Below are 13,978 nucleotides of genomic sequence, written 5' to 3'. Positions count from 1 at the left end.
TAGGTAGCACAATGGTCAGGGAAGCGAAACAGCATGTTGAGGCACCCTGGTACTCCGGGGAATCCAGTAGCCAGAAAACAGGGCAGGGAGGCACTAAAAGAAACCAGTAAGAAATGCTGAGAAGAGGGCCAGAGCCCATGTCCCACCCTGCAAAGTATATAAGGCATGTCTTTCCCAGGCAGCAGCCCTGTCAAATACACCCTGCTGTTTTGTGTAGGCTCCCTTCTGAACCAAGAGCAACGTAGCTGTGCTTGCTCAGTGCTGTCTGGGCCGACTAAGTCATTCAGCTATTGTACTGCTGCTGGTTTGTGTGCAGAAAAGTAAGGCACCAGGGGGCACATCTACACGAGATGTTACTGTGCAGTGGTTACTGCACATTTCTTTAGTACTTGTATAATCAAGTCACTAAAGAAATATGCAGTAACTGGAGTTATTGTGCAGGTGTGCTGGCAAATGCCTTTTTTAGTGATGCCTAACAATACTGCACAGTAGTGTATTAGCACTCACCACTCAGGAGTCTCAGCCGGTAATTAGGCACCCTTGCCCCTTTATATCCAAGGCAGTCACCTATGAAATAGGAGATATGTGTTGTTATTTCCTCTCTGCCTGATTTAGAAGGAAAGAGAAAATGGATCCAAGCCTGACATTGGCTCAGAGACTGTGCTAACCACCAAGCTGCAGGTAGTTGTGGAATATGGCTTCCTTGATCTCTCCTGCTGAAGCTGGTCTACTTGGCATAATAATTCAGTATCAGCTGGGCAAAAAGGAGAGAGAGAAATGGATTCTATAGCTAGGGGAGGTCACTCAGCTAGGTTGTATAAAAGACACATTTAAAACCCTGAAAGACTGAGAAAGGTTTCCACCAGAACACCAAGTTGCCTGGTGATTTAGACCTATTGGATAAAATGGGGATCCCAGCTAGCCAGAGACCCCAAATCCTTGATCTCCTCAGTGCTGGATCTTAATTGTGTGAAACCTAATCCATAGTTGTGCTCTGAGAAAGCCAACAGAGTCTAGGCCTGTGGCTAATATAAGTGAAGAAATATCCCGTCTGTGAATCCTGGTAGGGCTTTGGCATGAGCTGGGGCACTGAGCAGGTAGGCAGTTTGCACATACCCACCAACAAGAACTTAAGTGCCTAGGAGCTTTAGGTGCCTGCTGAATTAGGTGACAACTAAGCAAAGGCCAAAGATCTCACTTCTGCTTGTTAGATTTACACCCCTGTGGATATAGCCATTAGAGCACCTATATGGCATCCAACGTTGGCATAAATATCTCATGGGAGAACATAGACTTATAGAAAATTAGGTCATATAGTATGACTACTGTTCCAAACTATATTATCTCACTACAACATCTCACCTACAAGAGACATTTCCTATCGCCATCCACTCGGGAGCAGCTATTTTAAACAGTAGGCAGATTTTATTTAGTCCTTACCCTGGCCAACCTCTTTGCCTGGGTAACCTCTTTCAATTAACTGAAAATGTTACTGACAAAGAACTCAGCACAGATGTCAAGGTTTGGCTCAGAATTTACTATTTATTACTACTATTTAAATAGCACTTCACTTTTTAACCACTCTTTGACAGTAAATAGAAGACACAAGGAGCTTAAAGCCTAAAAAAGCAGAGTGAAGCATGCAACAGCAGTCACCTACACATTAGATGTAAGGGGATAAGAAATAGGGAGATAGGAATCCACAGTAAACACGGTAAACAAAGATACAGGGTGCTCAATCTGATGCAGGTGTTAATGTCTATCACCAGGGATTGTTATTAAATTCTTAGTATCTGTAACCTCAGGATTTGATCTTTTTTTCCCCCATTTTTGTAGCTATATTGGAACCCTGATCATTCACATTGCCAGTAGCTGCGTATAAAGGAGCCAATGACTTGCTCTTCCACAGGCTACCTTTCTTCTAACCTGAGTGCTTCTTAGTGTAATGCCTAAGTCTTTCTGCCACTGAGGAATGAGTGAACCATATACCTTGGCATAGGGTACTTCACATGTATGACCTTGAACAATGTGTTGTCTCTACAAATGTTACCTGATATCATCAGGTGAGGGAAATTTTTTGTTTTGTTTTGCTTTTCATCTTTAAGCAGTTTGAAGATGCCCAGATGCCATGATATTGGGCAAGAAAACAGATTAGAAGAGAGCAGAATAGAGAATAGAGTAGTACTCCCTTAGTACTCGTATTAACCCTAACCCCTGGTAATTTTTTTGTTTCTAGTATAGGTAAAACATCATTTTAAACATTTTCCATACTATGAACAAAACAACAGATGCTTAAAATTCAGGGCCTATGTTCTGTTGCAAAAAGCTATTACCTTCTGTTGGAGATCAGAAAGACCTCAGTCTCCTGTCAGTCACTCAAGTAGTCTTAGGGAAGTATTTGCAACAGAGGAGTTTTCTACCATTAGAAGCTACTCTAAAATCCCACGTAACCGAAGAGACAGTTGCAGGATACAGGAAAAGGGTAGGCTTGAAGTTTTTCCATGTCATATATTGCACAAGCCACCAGACCCTACGAAAGTAGCAATGCAGAGATGTTCCTAGATCTTCACGTTAATGTGGCGTTAATACGCAGTGACCTGGAATCCCTCTGTGCCCATGTGTGTTTCTTAAGTAATTGCTACCGGTCGCCATCATGTTGTTGCCATGCCACGCTGCTATATCGTTCCTAAAAAAACTGTCGCTATTATAGGACATGTTGCCCCAATACATGGTAGTGACAGTGTTTTCAGGAGGAATGTTGCTGGTATGCAGTTGTTTCTGCTACCAGCTGTTGCTGCACGTGGGTTTGGCTTTGTTTTGAATATTGTGTAGAAAGGTGACTGTAAACGTGCATCCCCTCACAGGTAAGGAGACCGCCTGGCAATGGTGAGTGGCAGCAAAGGAGCAGAGCCACCGAGGAAAGGGTTTCTAGGCAGCAGCTTAGTTTCTCTTATTCAAAACTATGCTGAGGTCTGGAGAGAGAGGTTGCTGGTTCTACACAACTCATGGATGATATGTCTACACCATAGCGGCGTGGAGCTCACTGATGGATCAAACCCAACCACCCTCACCTCAGTGATGAAACTAAGCTTTCTGCTGCCATAGTGTAGACACAGATTAAATGGCCTACTCTTTGTACGGATACTTTCTGGTTCTGGCTGATGTACTCTAATGCTGGGACATTTCAACTCCCTCCACTTGCAGCACCTTCCACATCAGAGTGCATTTTAATGCCATGCTAGCGAGCTGTGTTGGCTCCCACTATAGGGTCTTGGGTCCTGCCAGCACAGTGAAATGAAGGTGTGACTGTAGAGGGATGCCAGGTCAAAAGTGTCTGGTGTGGGTGACCACAGCAGTGAAGATGCAGCAGTTTAGGCTTAAGCTCAGGTTAGCAACCAGATTACCCGGCAGTCAGGAACCTGGGTACCTACCTCCCAGTGCTGAAGCCTGTGCACAAACCCTGCAGCCCCAGAAACTTAAACAAGAAACAAGGGGGGGCTCCCACTTTTATACAGAAAATCATGGGGGGTTAGGATCACAAGCCAACGTGGCAAAGGGAGGGAGCAGGTAAAAGCTACCAAAACGCCAACACGGTAATATGCCCCACCCAGCACCTCCAGAGCTGCCTCCACTTCCTAGAGCACTCAAATAGTAGCTTGCGGCTGTCCCCAAGTCTGATTCCCGCTCTTTCAGGCGGCAGTCCCGGCTGACCAAGGCAGTGAAATCTCCTTCGCATAGGCCTGACCAGGTCCCAGTACATGCTGCTCTCTTCCCCTTACTCCAGCCTCAAGCTTCCTCTTCCTTTTTCCTTTGCCTCCCTGGGCTGCAGTCCAAGTTAGCAGACATCAGAGCTCTGCAGACTGTGCCCGGCTTCCACCTGCTGTTACATTCACGTGTCCCTGCTTCACTGCATTTCCACTGCAGTTCTTGCGCATACTGGCTGTGCGTGTCCACGGGCACTGCAAACACACTGCTGCTTTGCTGTGTGGACATAGCCAAGGACTCCCCCCCACGGAAATCCCTTCATGCCAGCTCACAGGTTACCTAGGCATTGGGATGAAAGAGTGAACAGAATTTGTCTGCCCGACACCTTGAGCAGGAGGGAGGGAGGCTAAGTGAATGGCACCGCGTATCTTTTATCATCATCGCCATCACCGCTATTGATTTGCAGTGTTGCCTAGGAGTGCTAGGAATGACCCGGGACCTTTTTGCACTAGGTGCTGTACAAACTCAGAGCCAAAGGACAGTGCCTGATCTACACAGCTTGTGATTTGACTGAGGACACCAGACAAATGCAGACAGACGGAAGGGTCTAAGGAAGGGAAAAGACTATATATTATCAGGGTGGCCATCACAGAGGACATTCCAGTTTTCTGCTGCTCTGTCCTCTGTTGATACAATACCAATGCCTTTATGTCTTGCAGAGAAAAATAAGCGACACAAAGGCATCCGGTTTCGTATCAATAGAGGACAACTGGACTGTCCTCTATGATGGCCACCCTACATAGTATAGACTATACAAGACAAGTAATCCCTGTCCAGAAGCAGTCTGAAAGGGGACAGGCTCAGAGGAGTGGGGCTCTAATAAAACAAGCAAGCATTGTGTCTGCCAAGGACGATCCATTTTATGCACCACATAATGGCACCTAAAAGCACAACCTAATCCTTGCTTGGAAAACAGGCAGACTATAGTGCCCGTACTAAACATATGCTAATCAGATGTGCTTGACCATTTATTAGTAGTATCGGAAGGCTGTTGGAAGCCAGCAGCCAAGAGCAAGCCTTTGGGTGTTTTCTTTTAATGCGTGTACTTTGATTGCAACAAGACCAGAGGTAATATGCTGCCAGCAGAGTAAGGCTCAGCGAGGATCATGACGACGGCAGTATCTTACTGCCTTTCTTAAGCAGTCAGTACAGAAAGGAAGTATGTACAATGGAAGTTAAAAATGCAGTCAAAAAGTTGGTTTTACTTTTACAGAGTTTGGAGCTGCAGGTCCAAAAATTTAAAGGATGTTTATACTCACCTACTATTATTTACAGTGTCCCTGACAGAATGAAATATCCTCCACATTAATCCCTTCTGGAAATACAGGGCTTTCCTATGCCTTATGTCTCTTAAAACGTATAATACAAAACAGAGACCATAGAAAAATATATGGACAAGCATAAATATTACTCTTTGCCTCAGACGCATCCATGCAGCGACAGTGCCTATAAATTTGTATTATAGCTCTACTGCCATCCAGTGATAGAACGATTTTTAGTGAAGATATCCTTAAAAAGTATGTGTGCAAGTTATAGACGCTACTGAGCTCCTACGAAGCAGCAGGGCAAACTTAACATTCTCGCCTGCCTTTTTTCCCTGCCTGGTAGCTATGGTTTCTCGTAACAAAAAGAATAAAAAAGCCTCTAGAAAACTGCAAACCAATAAGAGGTAATTGGTTAATTGAAGTGGGGGAGAAAGAGGAGGGGGAAAACGTAGCTCTTAGACTTTGTGGGAAATGTAGATGACACTAATCCACGTACAAGGCCAAAAGATCTGATATATCTTTTGTTTGGCGTGGTTTTCACAACGTTAGTGACAAATGATGCCTTTTCATTAATAAAGACATTGCATCCCTTAAATTTATCTTTGCATTTGCTGTTAGTTTCTTAGTAGCCATGTTCTCCACTCTGAGGGTTATTTCAGCATAAAAGCAAAAAGGCTCGGAGAGTGGGAACCTATGCTGATGTAAATCAGTATGCATCTAGAGCAGCTCCCTGAACTACATACAAATACTCTGGTAGGCCACTACATAACAGATGTTAGAAACTAGGCCCATGAGATTCAGTTCATGGCAGTCCTTGTGATGTTTCCACTGAGTCCTGGAGCCTACTCTAACAGTACAGGGGAAGGGTCTTTTGACTAAAGACTTAAGGCGATCTGACTGATGTACTGGGCATCTGTAATGAAGCAATTTACCCAGCAGTATCATCTATTCTTTTCAACACACAGCCACCTCAAGACTACATGGCTGTTACCATAGCCAGTCTGCTGGGAGCTCTACCTATAAGGGGCAGGGGCTTTAATGATCAGAATAGTCACTTGTGTGATCAGAGCAGGGTCCAGAAGCCAGGTTCAGGAACTAAGTCAGGAGGCAAGTAGGGTCCAGGGTTAAGCCTGGGCAGATAACATATCAGGAGCTAGAAGCAAGAGTGTAGAGCTGAAATCAGACATCAAGGTAATAAGCCAAAGTCTGCGCTGCAGAGCCGAAGCCAGAAGACAAGCTCAAAAGCTAAAATCAGCATTAGGCATGGTGCCCTAAGCAGGCCAGGGGCTCAATAAGGTGGTCTGTTGCCCAGACAGTTTGCTGATATCTGCTCTGACCAGTGTGCACAGGGCCCTCTTCCTGTAGCCCTGGGGCATGACATAACCTAATTACTTCCAGCTGACACCTGGGTCTGATTCTACACTGGCTGGGCCTAGGCTTATTATACTTCCAGGATAAGATACATTTTATATAGCCCTTGCTGATGGAGAGGTAGTTCCTCAGCAAGTGTAAAATTCCTAGCGCTTTTTCCCAGGGTTAGCATCTATGTATGAGTGGAGGAATCTAACAGAGAAAAGGAAACATGGAAGCGTCCCTATTGACATGGGTGGCAAAAGATAAAAAGGGTCCCATTCCTTTGCATTCCCACAGTTAGAATCTGCAGATACAGAGGGGAGCCCCCTGTTGCTGTAATACTGTGGGATCTGAAATGGAGATGCTAGGCTATAACATACAGTGAGACTATGGGCCAAATTTTTACTGGAGATGACTCCATTGACTTGAGTAGAGAGAAGCCTCATTCACATATATGGTTTGAATTGGATTGACAAAAGCATTTATCATCTGACAGATGAATGCAGTAGGTATGCCATCAGGGCTGAAATATCTGCCAGAGGCTCATAATCCAGTTGAGCTAACTTGCCCTCTTTCATCCCCCTGAGAAAGAGCTGTTCAAACTCAGCAGCTCGGACAACATTTTCTCTGGTCTTGCAGCCACTGGGTGTGTGCACGTGTGCGTGTGCATGCACACACACACACACACCCCATCTGAAAGACAATCTCACTTGAAAACTCTGTTTTGCACTTTATTCTGAAGTGAAAGAAGACTACTAGCCGCCTGTGATTTCATCTCAGCAATATAAATCAACCTGAGATAGCTTAAAGCTGGGCCCAGGCCAAACAAACATTGTATAAATGTTAGCAGACCTTGTTACTACCACAATCCCAGCTTCGACTTTTCCATTAGACATGAAGCCAGGTGTCATTCGCTGCTTGGCTTGGTTGGGAACATATTGCACAGTGCTGAATGTGAGTTCCATATAGTTTTATTGTGTTGAAGACAAAGGGTGGACTTTTAGGGGTAATGTTAAGGGCTAGATTCAAAAGTAAAATTTAAACCCAGTATCGCACAGGGATTTTTTGGTGATGTTTTTTACTGGATCAACAGTATAGCTAGTCGTGAGTAAGGGCACTTTGTGTTCCAATACCTTGTCTAATATCTATCTCAGCCATACCTTAGAGCCAATAAAAGATATCACCAAAAAACCCTTGACCGAGTTTGAGACTGAGTGAAGAACAGCAAATTCACTGGAGAACTACCAAAGCTAGGTATGATGAAGCACTGTTTAAAAAAAAAAAAAGCATAGGTTACGCCTTTCCATCTCCTCAAGAAAAGTTAGTCATCTAATTCCAAGCTAGGAGGAAGCACTTTGGGCACTTTTACATGTGCTCATATGCATTTTGATTAGAGTGTGTTTGAGGAGACTTGATTAATCGAGTTTCATTTAGCTCAGTTCATCGAATCTGCTGGAGCATTCTGATCAGAATGCTCCAGCATGCTGCAGTGTCTTGTGTGTTCAGCATCCGTGGGCATTTGTACATGCTACGTTTTTTGCTCTTTTTTGCACTGCAACGGTGTGACTATTTGCAGGAACGGCTTTTCTGGACACTTTAAAACTCTTTCTGGTGCATTAAAGTAAAACTCCTTGTATGTAGTTTAATTTGCCACAAATTAAAGTGTTGCATCCATGGATTTGTTGAGTGCAAACACAAAAACACTCAAAGGCATGTTGTAAGCATCTTTGTCCACCAGATGGCACTGCAAATTTTGTAGTTCACCCTTTGAATTGCTTTGTTTTTTTTTCCCCCTGTGCTGTTTCCAGGCTTTCCCTGCTCCCACAGCTGTAGGGCAGGGTACAGGGTGTGGGGGGGAGCACCCTCTCACTCTCCTGCAGCATCAGCCAGGGACTGGATTTAATTCATTTGAAAACCTAGTGTGTGCAAATACTGATGCAACACTCCAAAATAAACAAATTTAAATTTTATGAACCTATTTACTTTAATGAGGATTAAAGTAAGTCAGTGCAGAGGCAGAAAAGGATCTTGGAGTCATCACTGATGCCAAGATGAACATGGGCCGGCAGTTTGGGGATGCAGTCAGGAAAGCCAACCGCACCTTGTCCACAGATGCATCTCAAGCAGGTCCAAGGAGGTGATCCTCCCCCTCTATGCGGCACTGGTCAGGTCACAGTTGGAGTACTGCGTCCAGTTCTGGGCGCCGCACTTCAGGAGGGATGTGGACAACATGGAGAGGGTCCAGAGGAGGCCACTCGCATGATCAGGGGGCAGTAAGACAGGTGCTACGAAGAGAGGCTCAGAGACCTGAACCTGTTCAGCCTCCACAAGAGAAGGCTGAGGGAGGATCTAGTGGCCTGTTACAAACTAGTCAGAGGGGACCAGCAGGCGTTGGGGGAGTCCCTGTTTCCCCGAGCACTACCAGGAGTGACTAGAAATAACGGTCACAAGCTGGCAGAGGGTAAATTCAGACTAGACATCAGGAGGTGCTACTTCACAGTCAGGGTGGCTAGGATCTGGAACCAACTTCCAAGTGAAGTGGTGCTGGCTCCTACCCCGGGGGTCTTTAAGACAAGGCTTAACAATCACCTTGCCAGGGTCGTTTGACCCCCGTACTCTTTCCTGCCATGGAGGGGGGTCAGACTTGATCTGCTCAGGTCCCTTCCAACCCTACTAACTATGAAACTATGAAATCCCAGGATGTGTACAGGCACCCACTGTGTTTCAACATAGCAGTGGGGGTGCTTTAACTAAAGCTCATTCAACAAGTTTAAAGTGCCCCTGCTGCTATTTTGAAATACGGGATGCTGAATGCACAAAATGCTGCAGGCACTTTAGAGTGGCTCCTGAGAGCCTCTCTAATTGGCTCTTTAATTGGCCACTCTAATTGGCTCTGGGCTCCTCACCCCAGAGCATGTGTATATGCCATCAATGTCCAAAAGCTTGTCTAACATTTCTCAACAACACAGCTAGTCCAATAAATGTTATCACCAAAAACTCTTGCTTCTTGCATATTTTCTGGACTGTTGCAGCAATAGCATGCCAGCCCTCTCACAAGATCTTCCACTGCATTGTTTCTCAAATCTAGGTAGCTAATTGGAGGTTAGGATTGCACTGGTAGGCAAAGTGCTTCCAAGTTAGACATTGCAGTGCTGGACTACTACAGGCCATATAGATACTAAAACCTCTTTGACCTTCTCTGCCAAATGTCCCTCTTGCCACATACAGTGGACAGGAGTGTGAGTGAGGGTGAAGGCTGCAATTTTCTCACTCTTTCCTTTCAAAGCTGTTCCGCTTCCCTACTTCACATGGGTGTTTTAAGGAGAAACACAGTAAAAGGTGTGAGGTACAGCAGAAATGTTGGGCAGATGACACAGCTATAGAGCAATTTAGTACACATTACATTTGTAAACCAATGGAAGTTACACCTGGCATTACACCGGTGAAGAATCTGACCTACTCTATATCAGCAATGCCATTTCCAAGTCCTGATACTGCAAATGCATGCTGGTCCACTTGCTTTGCTTATTATTGTTTGTAAGCCATTTTGGGACATGAAGGAACACCCGGTACTATCTAAACGAGAGATCTTGTTATAACCAGCTTGGTTCTGTGCCAAAAGGGCATGAAGAATAATTCAGAAGATTTGAATCCTTTGGAATATTTATGGCAAAAACAATATTAAAGATCAGAGCATCCAAATGAAGATTCCTGAAGCCAAAGCAGGTGTGATAGGATCTGATAAAACCAGTTTGAGAGAGAAAAAAATGGCCTTTTAGAGCAGAAAGGCTAATAACGGACTGAGGATATTTGTTCCAATTACCCCCTTTTTTTTGTTCAGAACATAGTATCATCCAAGGAGACATTTATGGACTCAAGCGGCTGAATTATAGAGCTGCCTGTCATGCCTGCATCTAAATGGATGCGGAAAGGAAGCAGTGTGAACAAAGGATAAAAAAGAAGGATGGAGACAGCACAAGGCAGCAAATGAGAAGTTTATTTCACACCTTTTTTTCCTTGGCTCCTGTCACAATGCGATGGCATGTTTCACGAGGAGGGAGATGCCAGATGGTCCAGTTCCACTGCAGGGGAAAAGATCATTTGAAAAGCTCAGACCTTTCCCTTCAAAACAGATTTTTTTTTTCCTTTTTAGATAATTTGCTTTCAGCAGGCAGAGACTTATAAACGGCGACTTCCATGCTGGCATCGTAGCCTTTTCTTTTGAATGCAGGAGGTTAGATAAAGAAAGTTCAATTAAGAGCCTGCTTTCCCGTGACTGATAATGGCTTTGACATTTGCAGAGTCTCTTGACAACAGTGCCCGGCCAAGATGGAGTAAAACAAATCGAAGAACGGTTTCTTTGCAGAAAACTGACAACATTCAATGGCAGTTGCGCTTGAATCGTTGAGCAATTTAGCACGTGTGGCCTCAAAAATAATCCCTTCCCAACCTAGAGATATGTGAGAAGGAATCGGTGCAATATTATTAGAGATCTCCTTTTATTCTGGATAAACACAGGAGTGAAGCAAGCTGAATGGGGTTTTCCAAACCTTGTGCTGAGTAGAGACAGAGGCTCATGGCCCTGGATCTATAACATCTGTGGCTTTGCAGCCCTTGTACCCAGAAGGTGGCAAACGTAGGAAAGTCTGCTCTCTTTAATAAATTTCATAATGCTGGTAATACCAGCATGAGCAAAGTATTGACTCAGGATAAGGGAGTGAGGAAGGCCTTTGCCTAATGCTTTGCTTTTTGTTCCTGATGCTTAAGGAAGCATCCACATAATTGGAGTAGAGTGAACATCCAGAATGTAATTCACCCCAGGCCAGACTGGTTCTCCCATTATGGCACAGGATGCCTTGTGAACAGAAGCTTTTTGATCCACTGCCCTAGACAGGGGCTACAGAGGGCAATGTGTGTCATTTGCTCCAAGGCTCTGGTTGCATTCTCAGGCATAGGTGTAAGCTGATATTCCGGGCAAGAGTTTATTGCTGCTTCCTGGAATAAACTGAGGCTGTCTGTCCGGGGCTGCAGATGGCTCGAGGGTAAATGGAGAAGTTCAAGACGCCAAATAATGCCTTTTAGGAATATTGACCTTTTGGCGCTTACTTTGCATGCACGCAGACAGTTCAGTTGAAATGCACTACTGTTTGCCCTGAAAATCTTCAGGGGAAAATGACTAAATCTGATTTTCAAATGCATTCAGAAGCAATAATCATGTTCCATACAAAGCATTTCTGAGTAAACAGGAGCTGTTTAATCCAGCCTCCTGCTTGTGTGGTAGGCAAAGGGGAGCAGTATGTGGGAAAACCTGTGTGAGGAAAGAAGCTAACTAATTTGATAAAGGATTGGTTACCCTGGTGTATCAAACTCACCTTGGGCACCAGGCTGGATCCAGACTACAGAGCTCCTTGCAAGCCAAGTCTGGATTGGGGCAGAGGGCAGTTCATGCCGTGGCCACGACAGCAGCCGTGCTCCAGGAAGCCACTTGTTGTGGCAGAGGTACACCAGGGACAGCAGGTCAGATGGCTACAGGGCAACCAAGGGCTGTGTCCCATATCCCTTGTTCATCATTCTGCTACTGATGGCCATATTCACCAGCATAGGTGAATAGTAGGGGGTGCATGGGGGTGCACGTGCCCCCCCGATGGGGCCAGTGCCCCCCCCAAAGGCTGACACTGATGCTGTTGGTAGGGCTGGTGCCCTCCCTGACAGGGTCACCACCATAGGTGGGTTCTGCGGGTGCCCCCCCAGATTCAGGAGGCACCAGTCACTCCTGTTCACCAGTACCCTAGGGACTCCAATTCTGTGGGAGGCCATACCCCAAGAGCTATATCTTGGCACTCCTGCCCTACTTCATCTGTTGTCCTGAGAGATCACATCAGTGGTCCATCTAGTTGGATGTTTAATCTCTAACAGTGGCAAATGCAAGAAATATGCACTGGCAATTATGGGATAATCCATCCCCTGGGAAAGTCTTTTCTGAGAATCAGGCATTTTCTCTGAAGGTTTTCTCCCTCCTTGTGAAACATGCCATTGCATTGTGACAGAGGACAAGGACATGATGTGATGTTTCCCCTAGTGTGATATGGCGAGGTTAGAAGAGAGGCTACTTGAATTAGTGAAGACTATTGCCTTTTGCTCAAGAGCTGGAGGCCTGTGTTTCTGGATCTGAAGAACCAGGTTTCTAGTCTCAGCTCCCAGCTCTATGTGTCATTGGTTTGCTGTTTTATAGCTCATTAATTTGTTGCTCTAGGCTTGTATTCAGGGTGCCCTTCCATATTTGTCTTTCATTTGACATCTTCTGAGTCAACATAATACAAGTAATTTTTTTAGGAAGATAAAGGGGACGCAATGACTTCTGATTTTTTTTTAATATCCATCAATTCCTGGATTTTTATCATAAAAACATAGGTGTATATGGTGCTTGAGGTATATGTGTGTGAACACACACATACACACACACACACACACACATATACTTCATGCACACACACAAAATCATGCAAACTTTATACATGTATACACATACACACACAAACATACCAGTATATACTTTACATACACACATGCATATAAATGTATACATATTCACAAGCATACATACTTTATACACAGACATTGATAAAATAGTGACACTCTGCATACCTTTGGCATCGTTACCTAACCCAAATTCCGTATATTATTGTTATTTAGATTTATATCCCGCTCTATCAACAAAGGCTCAGAGCAGCTTACAATAAATCACAACATACAGTGCAGGAACATGTAATAAGTTGCTGCTCACTGTATCAGTAGAACGTGTGCAGCGTTGAGTATGGTGTTAGGGTGACAATAGTTGGATCTTGGGGAGCATTGGATTTGCAGCTGAATAAAGGCTATAACCTGTGGCCTAGCAAGTTGCTCACCACGAGACAGAATGATATGTTAAAGGTAACATTGCAAGATGCTTAGGCAAGCATTTTCCTAACAATCTAGTATTGTTGTAAGCAATATTTCATAGATTTTGTGGACATTAGGACTGGAAGAGACCTCAGAAGATCGAGTCCAGCCCCCTGCCCAAAGGGCAGGAAGTCAGCTGGGGTCATAGGATCCCAGCAAGATAAGCATCCAATTTACTCTTGAAGGTGTTCAATGTAGGTGCTTGAACCACCTCCGATGGCAGGCTGCTTCAGACCTTGGGGGCTCGGACAGTAAAGAAATTCTTCCTTATGTCCAGCCTGAAATGGTCTCACAGGAGTTTATGACCATTCGACCTCGTCACCCCTTGGGGCGCTCTGGTGAAGAAACGTTCCCCCAGATCCTGGTGGTCACCCCTGATAAACTTATAGGTGGCCACCAGATCACCCCTGAGCCTGTGCTTTTTCAGGCTAAATAATATAGCTTATTGTGTAAGGAAAACAGGATGCACACCACTGGCTATCGTTAAGGAGATGAAGCAGAAGCAAAACCTTGGAGATGGCAAGAAATCAGCAAAAGACCTCAGCTGACCAAAAGACACCTTCCAGAAACACTGTAAGACATTTTATTTTGGGTGGGCTCTTAGACGGAGGGGTTAGGTTTTGAGAAACTGTTTTGGGATACTGTTGTTTATTACA

This window comes from Crocodylus siamensis, chromosome 2, assembly GCF_052110815.1.
Source record: "Crocodylus siamensis isolate JL-2025a chromosome 2, ASM5211081v1, whole genome shotgun sequence".
Classification (NCBI taxonomy): domain Eukaryota; kingdom Metazoa; phylum Chordata; order Crocodylia; family Crocodylidae; genus Crocodylus; species Crocodylus siamensis.
The sequence above is the reverse complement of the archived record's forward strand: the minus strand, read 5'-3'. Positions refer to the sequence as shown.